General features: G+C 38.9%; 1 protein-coding gene across 1 annotated transcript in view; it reads right to left on the bottom strand.

Moving 5' to 3' along the window:
• LOC134661616 (uncharacterized) overlaps positions 1-12,206 on the bottom strand; it is a 31,682-nt gene extending 19,476 nt beyond the window's left edge. Inside the window, exon 1 of the mRNA XM_063517864.1 lies at positions 12,201-12,206. The gene's annotated coding sequence lies outside the window, so the exon portion shown is untranslated. The remainder of the gene's footprint in view (positions 1-12,200) is intronic.
• Positions 12,207-12,443: the final 237 nt, after the last annotated feature.

Genomic DNA, 12,443 nt, shown 5'->3' on the forward strand with positions numbered 1-12,443 from the left:
AACGGTAAAGCTTAGATACGACCAAAGAACTAGAATAAGTACATATTCTGGCGCTGATGGGTATACGGCTCCCAATTATCCGTCCCAAAAAACAAAAAATATATTCAAATACAAGCGCGTGAACACAGATATATATTCCAATTATGAATCCCACGGATTCCAGCAAAATAACATCGGGTTAGACGTGAAATCACGCTCGTAACCGAAAACATGTAAACAGGGCCGGCCTCGCGCTAAAAATACGCGCTTTCGGAAAATTCCGCCGTTTCACCCGTTTTTATATTTGAGGCGAGGATTAGCGAAATGCGGTTGTTTATAATAGTTATGACTGTTTTGACCCTCGTTAGGATATAGTTTTATTACTAGTTCAATATGGATTTTAGGCATTAGTCATACCTATTTGCATATTTGCCCAGAGTTGATAGGTACGTTACGTTGAGTAGGTATTGTGTCCCAATGGTAATATCTTAAACTTGGTCGTTCAAATTTTCTCTCTCTGTAATTGTCTCTGTAAATCTATTGTAGCTCTTAGACATGTTTATAGCTGCTGGTTTTCCATATATGTAATAAAAATAAAATGAATAAACAATAAAAACAAAATCCTTATATCCTGGCCCCCTGGCATTTGTCAAGAAGTATAAAGTATAAGTTTATCTACTGTTATGAAGAAGGACAATTTAAGGACAATTTAACGACACAAAATCAAAACATAGGTTATTAGATCAAAGATTTGCCGCCTATGCTTAGGTAGGTATATTCAAAATAATTACGTAGATACTTATGAAATATAAAATCGTTAGTAGTACTTAATTTACCGGTTTAAAATTCATTTCGATAATTAAAAGCTTAAAGCTATTCACAGAAGTCCGGATGTTTCGAAAATAATTGAGGTTAGGCCTCGCTCACAACGGCGGCCTGCGGTTACGTTAAAACAAACATAGGTACCTAATGAATCGATGTTTAACAAAATATAAACGATTCTGATCGAATGACTAATACGAGTATAAATATAATAGGTAACAACAATATTAATGTGAAAGCAGAATAATTTTGGACACAAATAACGTCATCGGGATATGAAATTGGCGAAAAGGGAAGCTAGAATAGCTATTAAAATTACCCATCTGAGCGAACAAGGTGACATCACATCAGACATTGTTGTTAAATATATATTAGGATCGGTAATGATCTAATGATAATGACTTTGCATTTAACTAAAAGTGACAAGGGCGTGTCTGTGACGACTGTGGGCGATCGCTCAACGGTATATTCTTCAAAATCTTGTCCGTCTCGGACTATAAAAATCACGTTACCTATGCAGCAACCCCAAAATGGAAAGCGCTTGTAAATAATTTAATCAAAATTTGAATTCTCATTTTTTTAAATTAAGGCTTAGTTACCTCAACTCTTAGAATTCAATATTAGAGAACATAATTACCACTACTATTAGGATTCTAACAAGAAGTATTACGCAATGTAATGGGTTTAACACCACGTGATTGTATTGGTTACAATACATAACAGAAATAAATGCCAACCACCATCTTTCATAAATCTTCACGCAGCGCATCATAAAGATAAGCGGAGTAAGGACGCCGCCGAAATATGAATAGGACGCTACGGCCGGCCAGTGTCGTAGGAATAACGACGCACAGAAATAGCGCCGCTCAGCCGCGACACTATCTCGTGCTGTGTCTAGACGATTAACACGAAGAATGCTTTTATCTCTGCCATTGCTTACAACTTGGGATAATTTATTTGCCACGAAAGATCCAAATTTAGCAGTCGAAATGTTTAATGACGCAATATATGATATATTTAACACATGCATTCCAATGAAAATTCGAAAGCCTTCGTCGACTAGGGCATATCCCGTTTTTTATACTAAAGGAATAATTCACGACATTAAGCTAAAATATGAGTATCACCGTATGTGGAAAAAGAGTGGAAATAGTAAATATCTTGACCAGTTTAAATCTATGCGAACAAATTTGAAAAAAGATATTAAGATGGCCTATGAAACTTACGTCAGAAATATATCGAGTGAATTAAGTAGTCAACCTGCAAAATTTTGGCAATATGTCAATAGTTTACGTTGTCATGGAGGAATCGAGACCAAAATCTATCACGGCGAAAAAGAATGTCAAGGAGCGGATATGGCAACCGCTTTTGCAAAACATTTCCAGTCTGTGTTTCTCCCAGATCCACCAATTCTCGAAGCAACCGCAGCGGACGCATTGAGTACGGCACACTCGAGGCGTGTGGCAGTAGAAGCCTTCAGTTCAGAGGAAATAAGGGGAGCTGTTAAACGGTTAAGACCTAATACGAGCGCGGGACCCGATGCCATACCACCCTTCGTAATTAAGGCATGTGTAGATTGCATAGTTAAACCTATAACATATATATTTAATATAATACTCAAAGCTGGCGTATATCCTAAATCGTGGAAAGAATCTCGGGTAACCCCAATTCCTAAATCGGGTTCAAAACTCCAAGTAGAGAATTACAGACCGGTAGCGATATTATGCTCTTTAGCTAAGGTATTTGAAATAGCATTACATGCTCGCATATTACCGCAGTGTTTACCACATATTACATCCGCGCAACACGCCTTTTTACCCAAACGTTCTGTAACTACAAATCTAGTTTCACTTGTAAACCTAATGTCAAAAGAACTAGACAATAGGAAACAAGTTGACGTAGTGTATCTGGATTTCCAAAAAGCGTTCGATAGAGTAGACAACGACGTTCTTTTGATTAAACTGAGTAGTATGGGCTTTGTACCACAGCTGCTCAAGGTATTTGCTAGTTACTTATCGGAGAGGAGGCAGTTCGTAAAATACGGACCGTACCAATCAGAGCCGTACAACACACTCTCCGGCATAAGCCAAGGGTCGAACCTAGGGCCGTTGCTTTTTAATATTTTAATTAATGACCTGCCTAATCATGTAGAATGCTCTGAAATAATGATGTTTGCGGATGATGTCAAATTAGTAAAAGTTATAAGTTCCGAAAAAGACTGCATAGACCTTCAAAATGATATCAACTCGGTATATAGATGGAGTATACTAAACAAACTCAATTTTAATATTTCAAAATGCGAAATGATGAGCTTTACTCGGTCGTCTGTACCGCTTAATCACAGATATACCTTGGGCGGAGACGCAATAATGAGGGTCGCCACGGTTCGCGATCTAGGAGTTCTGTTCGACTCGCAACTTAGTTTCCGAGAACATACCCTGAGCGTGGCCAAAAGAGCAGCACAAAAGTTAGGATTTGTGTTACGCAATTCCCAACATATGACATCGGCGGCGGTTAGAGCCCTTTACGCGGCCTTGGTTCGGAGTGGGTTAGAATCAAATGCCACAGTCTGGAACCCACACGAAGCAAAATATAGCCTAGTATTGGAGAAAGTACAAAAAAAGTACTTGCGAAGTTTGTACAAGAAGCAATTCACGAATTACCCTTATCTATATCCTACGCTATTCCTCCTGGGCGTACTCGGGTACGAGTCTCTGGAAGTAAGGCGATATCTAGCGGTAGTTAAGTTTGCATTAGGTATCATACGCAACAAAATAGAGTGTACGGGTCTGGTCGAAGAAGTGGTTAGACTGTACGCTCCCAACGCGCGGTCCCGCCTGCGCTCAGCGCCTCTCCTGGCATGCCCGCCGGCGCGCACCGCGCTGCAGCGACACGCGCCGCTCTCGACCGCACTCTCTGTGCTCAACTCCGTACTCAATGAAGACCCGCAAGGAGATCTGTTTCACTCTACATGGTATTGTTTTATTGAAAAATGTAAGAGATTAATAGAAAAATCCTAATCCTAATGTGGCTACTGCTACTGCTATTACATGTTTGTTAGAGATAGTTTTATGTATAATGTTTGACATAGTATATTAATATTTGTGACGCTTTGGCTTGTTAGCTGTAAGTTACAGATGTATATTGAAATAAACAAATAAACAAATAAACAAATAATTGCTACGACAGTCAGGGCCGTCTTAAACTATGCTGGGGCCCATGGGCACATATGAATTTGGGGGGTGCGTATCATAATGAATACGCACTTTTGGTATAATTTCAGTTTACAAACGTTCAAAACGTATACTAATCTTATGTAAAATGCACTAAATCTATATTTTCAATTAGTATAACATAAAAATAATATAACATACAATATACATATCGCTGTTTGGTATAACATACAAATAAACGAATAACATTTAATGTAACTTTCATTACGCATAAAAATTAAAATAAAATAACATCTCATATAAGTACCTACCTACGCTTTTTCCCCGAGGTTTTCACGGAGGTCACACTAAATCAATAGGTAGGTTAGGTTCGTTAGGTAGCTTCAGATGCCCGAAGGGCAAACAGCCCAGAAATAGGAGCCCCGCGAAGCGGGGCTCCGTCTAGTTTCGTTGTGAAGGAAATGTTTTTTTTTAAACAGTGCGGTGAGACCCATGGTAGAAATAAGAAGAAACTGCTACCAGAAAAGTGGGTTAGGTTAGAACTGTAACCCCCCCCCCAAAGAAAAAGAAACTTCAATCTGAAATTTGTTTTGTATATTATTTCAACGTTATACCTTTTTATACTTATCATAAACGATATTATATGTAAAGTTCATTATACATAATAAAATTATAGAATTCATTGTTATACGTATCGCACGTTATACTTATTGCACGTTATGCCATTCAAAATTATACTAATTGAATTTATATATTCTGAGCAATATATTATAGGTTTGTATACGTTCTATTACTTACCCGAATTTGGGGCCCTTTTGGAAAGTGAAGAAAGCTAATTAAACTAACATTTTTCTACTACTAGCAAAAAGCAGAGCTTTGTAAGGGCTCGCGGAGTTTTCCTACCTAAACGTACCGGACCGCGACTTTGATCCAGTCCGAGGCTTGTTCCATGATCGATCGAGTGGGCCCGTTAAGAACGCAGCTATAAGTGAGAGCAAGAAAGAAATATACTAACCGGACCCCGGTTGCTGTCTGGTACGCCTGTCTGTTACAGCTTTCACTTTGTCCATTAAAAACGTGTCCAGACGACAAAATCAAATTGCCAATATCATCCACATATAATATACAATTTCATAAGCGCTTATTATTACATCCTACACGGTCGCCCAGTACTTTTTGTAAGGAAGCCAACTGGCATTCTTACATAATGTTGGGTCAGCGAGCCAATGTCCTTGAATTTAATTTTTGCGTCCACACCACACAGTTGAGCGAAAAACTATCCCGTCTGGACACCTACTGGCGGTAATCACGCTGCTCCGCACATAAACACACACACACAGTTCCACTAGGTACATCCAGGGTTCAGCATCAGCTCTATCTAAGTGCTCATTAAGACGTGTCAGATGACCAAAACAGCGTGTGCCTGTTGCACCAAACCTATCTTGGGTACTTAATCTCCTAAGTGCAACAAACCTGAGTTCCACTCTAGGTACTGCCAGGGTTCAGCATCAACTCTATCTTGGGTAGGTACTGCTCTCCGAAGTGCTCATCATGATGAGTTGGTTGTCCAAAACAGCGTGTGTCTATGTTGCACCAAACCTGAGTTGCAATAAGTACAGCCAGGGTTCAGCATCAGCTTTATCTTGGGTATTACTCTCCTAAGTGCTCATCGATACGAGTCGGATGGCCAAAACAGCGTGTGCCTATGTTGCAACAAACCTGAGTTCCACTAGGTAGTGCCAGGGTTCAGCATCAGCTCTATCTTGGGTACTGCTCTCCCAAGTGCTCATCATGACGAGTCGGATGTCCAAAACATCGTGTGTCTCTATGTTGCATCAAACCTGAGTTCCACTCGGTACAGCTAAGGTTCGGCATCAGCTCTATAAGTGCTCATCAAGACGTGTCGATTGATTAAGACAGCGTGTGCCTGTGTTGCACCAAATCTGAGTTCCACTAGGAACTGCCAGGGTTCTGGCCATTTTGTTGAACTGCACGCCGACGTTGCAATTGGCGTGCAGTTGGCGTGTAGTTCCCATACAAGTTGCAGTGGTGTATATCGGCCCTAAGCCGCTGAAGTGTGTATTATAATTTGATCTTTATTTATAATTTATAATTTTAGCTGTTCCAAGCAATAGTAACACTAAAGGCGCCATTCATTGATTACGTAAGACCATTTTGGCCAGTTTTTGACCCCCTTCCCTATATGTAAAAAAATAATAAAAATAGGCTGACCCCCCTCTCACTCCTATATTAGCATATATTACGTTAGAATCTTAAGGAAAACATGAGTACACGTTTGGTTTGTTTTAGTGTTTATTATTCAAAAAAAATATTTTTATGAATATTTATTTGTACGTACGTTTGTACAGGACAAAGGTACTTGAGCTCGTTTAAGCTAACTCTGCACCGTGTTTTATAGCATAGAGTGTGGAAGTATTATTATTATTTTAAACGTCATAATTTCGTAGAAATTAAAAAAAACGCATCTTTGTGATCTTACTTACGTAAGAACTATAAAAACCCTCTCCCTCCCCCTAGTAAGAAAAAATTGCGACCCCCCCTCCGCCCCAAAATCATCTTACGTAATAAATGAATGGCGCCAAAACTGTTTCTCGAACTAAAAATACCCGATTTACGTTTGTTAACTTAACATGACTGATCAGTTCATCAGCGTCACAAAACATATGAGTAAATTGACCTCCGCAGTGAATATACAGCAAGATTGATTGTTCTAGTAGGTATTCACAAAAACTTATAGAGTCTGTGCGAAAAGAGAAGAGTCGTGGAATGTATGGGGCCCAATACAATCCACGACTCTTCTCTTTCCGCACAAACTCTATGCTAAATTGGGAATCAAACCAAGCGAAGCGAGGTGGGTCTGATTCCAAAATTTTAACCCATTTTTGTATTCATCGTTGTTAATGGCGTATAAGCACCATCGACATGAAATTGAAAACACCACATAGGTATCGTTGTCCGAGTACCCACAACACAAACCTTCTTGAGCTTTTCTGGGGCTTAGTCAATTTGTATTACGACGTCCAATATTTTTTTTTTTACTACTAACGCCATCTGTTAGAGAAATAAATAATTAACATTAGCACGAATGTTAATTCATTATTTTGCCAACAGATGGCGCTAGTAGTAATACAAAGTGTTATTACATTATTTAATTTTTTTAGGTTTATAAAATGATATTTTTATGTTTGATAACACATCTAGACATGAATTTAAATTACTATGTTAAATCTCAAACCTAACAGTGCAGTAGTTTTTCCGTAAAGTGTACCACAAGAATGCATAGTTTGTCGAATAGTGATAGGGCTCGCTTCGCTCGCCCTAATTATTTTCTATTTATTATGGGTAATCAAATATACTGTTACTGTCTGTCCTTGGATGGGGGCCCTGGGCACGGGCCCCGTATGCCCTTATGGTAAAGACGGCACTGACGACAGTTGCCGGAGAGCGTCTTGGGCGACGACCGCGAATGAGGACGCAGTCAGAAGGCCCAGCTTACGAATCTGTCATTTTGGTGAAGTGAAAATTAAAACCTGAAAGTTAAGCTTTCAAATCAATCAAAATGGCAGAATGGTGTGTGGAAAGTAGCAGGCAGCACGGTCGGTCGTGTAAATCCTGAGGGTGGACATACGTATCCAGCTCTTTCGGATGATAAACACCTATTATATTGATTATAATTAACAAGATTTACTAGAAGCGACTTTAAATTTATCTATGAAGTAATATTGTAGGTATACAGTGGCTTGCCATCGTGATCCATCCCGAATAGCGTGAATTTTATAGTCAAGCGATAGCTCAATAATTATCTTCCAGACAATTAAGTGTCACTCAGCGCCGTAAAGATTGCTTTTCTTCGGGTGCGTTTTCGTGCTTTTCGGATCCACTCTTGGACTCGCCTTGAGATGTTATCAGAATCGTTTAGTGTGAGGACCCTCAAACTCTTTGGTTAGGCCTCAAAGGAAAGCACATTGTCGTAGTAATCAGGGAACTTGAAATCTCTCGCTCTTTTGAGCCGACCACTGAAACGGGCGCAGGTGACACAGTCGGCATCTGGAAAGCAGTGTCGAAATAAAGCCGCCAACGCTCGCCCGTCGGAATGGTGCCGTTCGGTGAATCGCCGGTATAAATAGCGGTGTTTAGGGTGCGGCCGTTTGATAGCGGAAACGTGCTGCGCGGCTACCACTACCTACTATGATCCTATTACCTTGCCGAAATATCGTTACAGTTAGACCAAGCTATCTCGGCAACAATTTTGATAGCTCACTGACCTCACTGTGTAAGTGTTATTTAAAACGTCAAACGTCTATAGGTTGTAGCTTTCTAGTAGAGCCCGAAGGTTTATCCTATTGTATATTGTTCAGTAAAACCGCACGTGCTACTTACCTGCAAAAAAGGGTCCTAATTATTCTATTTGGCACCTGAGCGCGGGCTAGTCCAACGCTCAAAAAACCAGTGTAGGTGCGCTCTCCAATAACGCGCCTTTGTTACGCATCTCGATGACACATTTTAGACTGGTTCTGTAGCGTTCGACTCGCCGGCACTCAGTAACCGAAGTACCGATTTTTTATGCAGGTGGTTGTGGCACGTGGCACGAGCGGTTTTACTTAACAATAGACAATAGGATTAGCCTTCGGACTCTATTAGAAAGCTACAAACTATACCAAAATCTTTTTTTTTCATTTATGCAATCTTTCTCATACGAGAACAGTTTCTCATACGTGATTCTATAACACAAAAAAAAATTGTGTTCAAAATGGTCTGTTTGCCGCAGTTATCTGGCAACGTAACGGTATCGTTTCTTTTAGCAACTTAACTTTTCACTAACGTTATCGTTTCTTTTGGCAACTTAACTTTTCACTATTTCCCGCTAGATGGCCGTGTAACATGCGCAAACTAGCTAACGGTGCGTCAACACAGGTTTATTTTGGGTACCGACTAACTTTAAACGACGGTTTTTATGTAATCTTTATGATTACTACTGATTTTTTGTAAGCTCTTGTCAGAATAGTCTGAATTGCAGAGCATAATTTGAAAACTGTATGAAGTGTGAACCTTGGACCCCAATGACCGATATATCCGCACCGCAGGTTCAACGCCAAAGACCGATAAATCGGTCACAGACCACAGAGCAACATAGACCTACGTGCATATGAATAAAGTTCAATTTCAGTTTTGACACTTGGGTGACGTGGCGTCCGAGTGACAGCTTTTGTGTTTGACACGGCGTCGAAAAGGTTAAAATGTAAGTTTTTATGTATTGTCATTGTTATCCAGACAGAGATGGATCGGGAATCCCCTTCATTCGATTATTTTTTTCGATAGGGTATCAAATGGCTAACCAGATGATAATGGTTACACTATTATTGTGTGTTGTCACATAGGATAAGGGTGTCGTACGAGGCGACTAAGTCCACAAACGAAGCAAGAAGGTATTTCGTTACAGGGGAGATGGTCGTCCTCTTAGCATTGGTTTGCGATCCATCTAGGAGAATGATACTCCAAATAAAACCCGGAATGGAGTTTCCGTAAGGCGCGAGTAGGGTCCAACCTGAAATAAGCGGCAGATTCCTGCAGCTGACCTGTCTCCACACGTATTGGCTCGCCTTTCCTGTGGGATAAGACAGTGAAGGTAATGCGGGTGCTGGGCATCCCTGCGTTTCCTTAATTTCGTCCCAGGCGGTGTAATAGGATATTTCTCCGGTTTTACGCCATAAATCGTCTGCATTAGACGCTAAGGCCAATGATGATCATTGTGTATGTGTAAGCCTATCGATAAGGAAACACTTGTGATGTGGTTTCCGTGTCGAATAGGGTATATTTACCATTTAATATTATTACCCTTTTCACGCAATGTAATTGTGTATTAAGGGTGTTTGATATGAAAGGCTTACTCAAAATTAACTCGCTTAGAATTAGAAAGAACAAATTACAGTTCGAGTTCTTTTCTTAACCGAAAGTACGTTCCGGCAGACAGCCCGAAAATTGGCATGCATACAGCTTATCCGGAGACAAAAAAAGAAAAGTAACAAGTCTCTCATAGACTATCAAAAAACACATATGAAAGGTTATAAATAAAACAGAAGATATCGTCAGTGACACGTAATTTTATTGTATTTCCGACCAGGTTGTCTTCAACAAGGCTTCGGTTCGCAGTATTTACAAAAGCGGCAAGTTACGTTCAAAATCTGAACAACATAATTATATTAGTTCACAACTTTGGCCAACTTTAGTATAACCCCAATAACTGCAGTCATGATTCTTAATAAATTGTACGACAGACTCCAAACACGGTAGCTCTCTTATAACTGTGGCTTGTAGAATTTGACATTATTCAAAACTTTAACATGATTAAAAAACTTACCACATACTTTTAATATCATCTAAAACCCTTTGAATCCTTTTGATCACTATAAAGAGGTATTTTCGATAAACGATTTTGTGTAAGCCTTCTAAGAGAACATTTAATGAATAATCGTAAATTCTAAGTAACGCCTGAGGACCTACCGTCAACATAAAAATTGAGAAACGATATCTACCTCTCTATCACTCTTGCACATTCGAGCGATAGAGAGGCTGATAAAGAAATTTATAATTTCCCTTTTCCCGGTAGGCCCTCTGTTCTCGCGTTAGTAAAAAATATTTTTTTATTTTTAGATTGTACTATATACAACTCGCGTACTCCGATTCTGTACAAATTCATTGGTAACAAACAAATGTAAAATTCCGAAGCGAAACGTAAACATGTCAATAGCAATAACAAAATAATAAACAATGTATGGTTATTCGTAGAAGTAAATCAATTCGATCAACGAATTAAACAGCTAATTAAACGTCGCGAGTAAACCATGTCGTAATTAATCAAAATTACAAAATATCAATAAAATGTAACTTTGTCATAGACAAAAAGCTCACAGTTTCCATATAATAATATTTACACAATTAATCCTAAAAAATGAAACCAAAACACTATACCAACAGTAACTAATAAAATCATTCAACACAAGATATCGTAAATCTGCCGAGTAAAAATAATTAAAGCAAAATCTTAAGCCAACTATGACAATCTCAAAATACTTAAAAAGTTTCAAAAACACGTTACATATAACTTAAGTCTATTACAAATCGTTTGCGATTCCGTACACAAAATATGTCATTTGTTAGTTGTATTTATTTGAAAATAGCATTATCGTCGCCGCGGGGCGCCCTACATATACTTTATTCGTTACAACATCACAGATCCATTTTCAACATCTTACGAGGGGTTGCGAGCGTTTCCATTGCACTAGCAAAACTAGCCTCCACAAAATTAGATAAAAGTATAACATTCAACTTTTACACTTCAAGTGAACTTAAATAATTTGAATGCATACTTTTTTCTTTACTTTCCATGCTTATTGCTTACGGGTCCAGCGAATCGACTAAATAAAAATGCATTTTTGTAAGGTTAACTGCCAATCTGTAGGGCTAAGATGGCCGACTCTTTATCATTTGTCACCATGGCTGTCACGGTCTAACAAATATGTAAGTGCGAAAGTGACGCATGGCGTGACAGATGATAAAAATGCGACCATGACAGCTGGTCTGGACTACTTTTGTTTCCATTCGCTGCATGACTGTGGCGCCGCCCTAGTGGGTGTGGGAACTGTGGGACATATTTATTGCTTATTTGACAGTTGTCAGCTGCCAAATAGTATGAAGATGTCCCACGAAAGTTCATATTTTCACCACGTCGTCCGTAGCCAATATGAATGCTAGATTTGTATTTATAACAATTTTCTGTTTAGTTTGAAACCCCTCCAGCAGGCACATTCTATCTCTATCCTAACCCGCGCCCCGCGCTACCTCTACGTATAAACATTTTAAAGTATAACTATCATAAATTACTGTGTAACTATAAACTATCTTACCTTACAACACTCTAACTTAGCCTATACAAAGCTAAGTCCCATTTGGCTTCTTTCAAGTTGAACCATAATTATGTCTTGTGATATTTAAACTTACACTAGTGTACTTTATATTTAAGAAAATGCCTTATTTTGGTATCGCTGTTAGTAAATTATTATAAACTCGACAAGTAACTTCACAGACTCGCTTGAGCAACCAGTTTCCGTCGAATCTTTATACTAATATCAGAGATGATAAAATAATAAGGACTTTCAACACTACAAAAAGTGTTCCTAACATAGAGCATAATAAAACACTTTTAACAAGTTCTCAGCCCTCACACATTTTATAGTAGCTTTCAGGTCACCATTTACAACGCCATCTAGTGAAACCTCTCCATTTGCAAGTCATTATTATCTACACGTCTCTGCTAATATCTACCTCATATAGGATTTGTGAAAAAATATTATACTGAGATCGCTTAGTGTTCTTTAGTATGTTCCGTCTCAATACTGTAAACGTAAAACCTATGTTAGCGTTTATCCTACGCGTAAATAAATACAAGAC

Source organism: Cydia amplana, chromosome 1, assembly GCF_948474715.1.
Source record: "Cydia amplana chromosome 1, ilCydAmpl1.1, whole genome shotgun sequence".
NCBI lineage: Eukaryota > Metazoa > Arthropoda > Insecta > Lepidoptera > Tortricidae > Cydia > Cydia amplana.